The 6,090-nt window shown below is 25.9% G+C and overlaps 1 long non-coding RNA gene across 1 annotated transcript; it reads right to left on the reverse strand.

The window, feature by feature from the left end:
• Positions 1-1,758: 1,758 nt before the first annotated feature.
• Positions 1,759-2,514, reverse strand: LOC127241822 (uncharacterized). Its single transcript, XR_007836632.1, has 2 exons — positions 2,184-2,514; positions 1,759-2,104 (listed from the first exon to the last, which is right to left on the reverse strand). It is a non-coding gene; the product is annotated as an uncharacterized LOC127241822 (long non-coding RNA).
• Positions 2,515-6,090: the final 3,576 nt, after the last annotated feature.

The raw sequence follows: 6,090 nt of genomic DNA on the forward strand, positions 1-6,090 counted from the left end.
TTGTTAGCTAGATTTAGTGCAATGCTAACACGACGACATTGGAAAGACATTAAATGTACTTTTCGTTATCTCCAAGGAACGATTGATCTCAGTTTATTATATTAAAAAGATTCTCGACATGAATTGATTTGATATACAGATGTTGTATATCTTTTTGACCCGCATAAAGCCAAGTCCCAAACTGGCTATATATTTACTTGTGGCAGTACAGTGGTATCCTGGAGATCCGCTAAAAAAAATTTACCGCAACATCTTCAAGTCATGCTGAAATAATAGTAATTCATGCGGCTAGTCGAGAACGTGTATAGTTGAGATCAATGATTCACTATATTTTAAAGAATTGTGGTTTGAAATCTGAAAATGATAATCCACCTATTATTTTATACGAAGATAATGCAGTTTGTATATCGCAACCGAAAGGAGAATATCACAAAGGAGATAGGACGAAACATATTTCACCAAAAATTTTCTTCACACATAATCTTCAGAAAAATGGTGAAACAGATATGTTGCATATTCGATCCAATGATAATTTAGCAGCTTTATTGACCAAGGCTTTACCGTCTGCAACGTTCAAAAAATCGATAAAGAATATCGGGATACGTCGATTGCGATATTTCAAATCATATACATATCAGGGGGAGTATTTTTAATGCATGACTATCTTTTTTTTTTTTTTTTACTATGATTTTTGTCCCAATGATTTTTTTTTCCAAATAAAACTTTAACGAAACATATTTATTGTAATTAAGATCATCTCCAACCTATTGCATTTATATAAAAAATGAAGGGGAGGGGCCCCAACCCACCCCCAAATCCCCCCCCCCCCCCCCTTTGCAGATATACAAGTGTTACTCCATTCATTTTTAGAGTGGAGTTTTTGTGGTGTTTTTTATATTTTTGGTATTTTTGGGTGTATTGTATAATTTTAATTTTTTAGTAAATGATATATAATTTTATATCTTAAAAATTGTATGTAATTTTATTTTTTAAAAAAATAATGTATAATTTTATTTTTTAAATTGATATACTTTAATTTTACTGTTTGAAAAGTGATATAATTTTTATTTTTTTTAAAGTGATATGTAATTTTATTTTTTTAATTAACATGTAATTTTACTTTGTAAAAAGTTATGTTTAATTTTTATTTTAAAATTAATTATTTTATATATTTTCCAAAAAAAATTATAATATGTATGTATAATAATTAAAAAAACGATATGTTTGTATTTAAATTTAAATTTATTTAAACTTGAAAATAATATATTTTATAAAATTATTTAGCAAATAAAATTAAAATACAAATGCACGTTGCATAGGATGCAAATTACATAAAATATTACATTGATAGAATTCAAATTACATAAAACAAATTGCATAAAAAAATTATATTGATAAAATACAATTGCATAAAATATTAAAATACACTGATCTTATACGAACGAATATCAGCATTTCCATCTCCACCAATATCACTGAAATATTGAGAAAACATATTCGAAGAAGACTGTGGATTTGATCCCTGAAATTCCATTGTTCTTTTATGTAAAATTTCATCTTTCTTGAGCCGGTAATAAGCACGTTGTGCATGATCAGAAATAACATTCAACTCCATATTCATAATATTTTCCCCGCGTGTCATTCTCTTAAAATGCTAATTTCTCTCGTTTCAGTTGCAAAAATTCTTGCCTGTGCAAATTTGATTTTTTGTAGTATTTTCAGAACCATTGAATTTTGTTCTTTAACTTCACTAACATAAGCATTTTTTTTTTATCTTTATTTTTCTTCTGCTGCTTCGCTTTTTTCACCCCCATGAGGCGCTCATATAAAGACCACCAACATTATAATTTAAATTTAATCTACTCTTATCATCGTCTAAGTTAACAAAAAATGATGAATTTCCAGGGTATTCAAAAGCAGTGTTATCCGACGATAATGATACATGAGTGGAATTATTTTTTTGAGGTATTTTATATGGGTTTCTAGCTTCATTATGATCATTAAATTTTTCAAAATCTTATAACAAATTCCAAACATGATCAAATTTAAAACCTTTTTTAAAACTTGCATCTTCCTTCGTTTGTATCTCATTTGCTTGATTTAACTGCAAACAAGATTTTAAGGTTACAAACAGAACTTTCAAGCTATACATATATTAACAATAAATTTAAGAAATGACTTACAATATCTATCTCTGAAGCTCCACTGGTTTTAAAGTTTCTACTTTCTTGATACAAGCAAGTAACTTTCGAACAGCTTTCTTCATGGCTTGGATCCGATTTTGTTCAGATCTTGCACTACGTATCTCCCAATCAGGATTTTTAGTTTGGTTGTATGCATCAGTGATTCGATTCCAAAATTGATCCCTGGATTGCTGCCTTCCGGTAATTGGATCTTGCGAGATATCTAAATAATGTTGGCATAGCAACACATCTTCGTCATGACTATAACCACCACCTCGGATGGACATTTTGAGAAGAAATTTTGATAAACTTTTGTTATATTACAATGAGAAGTGAGTGATTTTGGTGCAATAATTCAAAGAGTGGAAACATATATTTATAGACAAATTTTGGATAGATATCAAAAATCTTATCCATTGTGAAACTTAATCTCAGACGTTCATTTAGATTTCACAACACCCTAGCCGTTGGATCAAAACACTTTTTTGACCCATCTCAATTATTTATATTATATTTGACTATATATATATATATATACATATTATAACAATCTACTTATCTATACCAAAAGCAATCTGAACCATTCGTTTGGATTTCATCTTCATTTCATCCGTTGGATTTGATATCTATATTATCCAATCAATTATTATATATTATAAATTATAAAAATTCATTTATCCATGTCAAAGTAATCATGAGCGTTCGTTTGGATTTCATTTACATTTCATCCATTGGATTGGATATGTATATTATCCAATCAATTATTATATATTATAAATTATATAAATTCATTTATCTACGTCAGAGCAATCATGAGCGTTCGTTTGGATTTCATCTTCATTTCATCCGTTGGATTGGATATCTATATTATCCAATCAATTATTATATATTATAAATTATATAAATTCATTTATCAATGTCACAACAATCATAAGCGTTCGTTTGGATTTCATCTTCACTTTTCATCCGTTGGATTGGATATCTATATTATCCAATCAATTACTCACACTGTTCCACATACTATGTCCACGTTTTCGTTTCTGTCCGTCCCACATACCATGTCACTTTCCTTTTTTGGAAAATGATTACACACTTTAATCTCATTTCAATTTTTTTTTTATTTTTTTATTTTAATTAAACTAATTAGTTATCTTAATCTTTATTTATAATTATTTATATTATACGATAATTATTTTCACTAATACATTCTTAATAATCTACTAATTACACTCCTCCTAAAATATCGTGTCTACAGTGTAGCAGACACGGTATCTGGGACAGAAGGAGTAATATATTATATGATATTTTAAATATAAAATAATTTTTTAATATAATATAAAAATAAAAATATGTGTTTGAGTTAATGTTTTAGGAAGAATTATTTTATAACTACTATAAACTTAGGTAATAATCAACGAACAACTATAAATAATTCATTATTATTATATTTTTTCTGTTTGCATTTAAAATCTAATTACGAATTACTCTGTTTTTTGTTAATTATTTTATTTGTGGTTGGAGTTTTTGTTTGAAGATTTATTTAATTAATATTTATTGATTATGTAATATATATATGAATAAAATAAAGTTAAAATATATATTTAAATATTTTTAAAATTATATTTAATAAAATATATTTAATATGTATATTATTAAGCAAATAATAAATTTTATACAGTACAAGTATATAATAGATATTTATTTATGATCAATATAAATTAATATTTTTAAGAATATGAGAATGTAGATATACGTAAATCTATTTATTTGTGAACGATAGAGATACAAATATAAAGTTACAAGAGAAATGATAAATATATGAAGAAAAACTTATCCATATCTCTGTAAAAAGTGATTGGAAAATAAACAAACACGTATCTTTGAAAAAGTAATGTAAAAGTGAAAAAATGGTTCGCTAAATTCCAAAATATGTGTATTTTTGTCGACGAGGTTTTGGTTTTGAATAAAAAATAATAAATTAAAATAATTTATTAATATGATATAAAAGTAAATTTAAATTTAATATTATAAATAAAAATTAAGTATTTCATTTAATATTTTTTAACAATAAAATTTATTGAAATAGTAGAACTAAAACCAAAATGCCTCAGCTAAACACACCCATGATTTTTAATTACCTATAAATACGGCAAAGAGAAAATATAAATTATCTCCACTTGTTTTGTCTATATTTGACAATTGAGGCATTACCAATATAATATGATAAAGTTACCATAATCTCATCTTATTAGTCAAATTTAGGATAAAAGTTTTTCAAAACACAAAGATTCAATTTATGTCGTAACACAATGGCATTGTATTTGTAAGGGTTGGACAAAATGTTGGAATTTATTAGCAATTTAACCCTAAGTCCATCTACCGTGTTGTAATAATTGAGATAAGAAAATAAAACTAATAAGATCTAACTTTATTCTTCAGTATAGTCGGATTCAAATTTACAATTCGATGGAGGGTTTCGTGTTATGACGCAATCCCTCCTGAGAGAACCGTTAAGGTTTCTACCGTTACTACCACTGAGATATGGAAAGTAATAGATGTTGCGTCTAGACTTGGGATCACAACCCTATTTATATCCCTTATTATTAATGGATTTCATCACCAAATTAATAAGTTACCGGGTTTCTGCACATAGGAGGCCCGCACTTACAAAATACATATAAGTCCAATAAATTAATAAATCATTTAATATAGGCTTAATCTGACTTATAGCTCAAATAGTTACATTTAACCTAGGATTTATAATCCGAACCATTGAACCACGAGATCGAATTGGTTGGAAGGGAATTTTAGGTTAATTGTGAAAATCCTATTCAAATAAAATACTCTATATTAGATCTTTGTTCGATCTGATTTGGTTTCAATTTTTAGTATCTTATCTATTAACTTGACTTTATTCATATTATTATATTTAAAAATTATATGAATAGTTATATTAGCAAATTAAATATTACTCTCTTTGTCCGGTCTTAATATATATAATTCATTTATGTTCCTTCAACGTAACATATACATTTATCTTTTTAGTAATTATTATCTCGTTATATTATATAAATAATTTTATTTTATCATCGGCATCATTATTTTTTTAAAATAAAATAAAGGTAAAATTATCTTTACACTACTTTAACTACTCAATTTTGTTAAAATACTATAATTTGTTAAACTTCGTGTTAAAAATAAATGTATATCTTATGGCGGGACCGATGAAGTATTAATATTCATATTAGTATATTTTTACAATTAAAAATATATGCAATTGTGGTTGGATTTCGAGCGTGGATCAGATATTGATTTGATCAAATTAACACTGATTTGACTCGATCAGCATATACAATAAAGGTATAAAATTAACACAACATATATTATATTATAAAATATCATATGATAAGTTATAACATAACATCTGTTGTATCGTAAATATACATATATGTTGATTACCCATATGTGATATGTTTCCTGATCAAATCAGTATTACGCTCATTTAATTGGGTCAATACCGGATCCACAGTCATTCTATTTGTTTTGAAATACTTGCAAATATTTTCGATTAATTTAAATTTATATTATTTATTAATTATATTTAATATAATTCAAATTGTTTAAAAATAATATAAATTTTTTCGATGAATCAAAAATTTTGGTTCAAATATGATCTTCAATTTTGGAACAAATATGATCTACAATTTTGGAAAATATGTTGGATTGGATTTGAATATCAAATAGTTGTATATTTTACAAACAACCAAATTGTGCCTGTCTCTAATGTTTATATATTCAACAAAATTGGACCTACACCTCAGACATGCTCGAAAATTACATTCATGATCACTTATATATCTCAAAGACTCTATAGTCTTTATTTATTATTATTTAAATATATCTTCTC

Source organism: Andrographis paniculata, unplaced genomic scaffold (assembly GCF_009805555.1).
Source record: "Andrographis paniculata isolate CXL003 unplaced genomic scaffold, ASM980555v1 Contig83END, whole genome shotgun sequence".
NCBI classification, from domain to species: Eukaryota; Viridiplantae; Streptophyta; class Magnoliopsida; order Lamiales; family Acanthaceae; genus Andrographis; species Andrographis paniculata.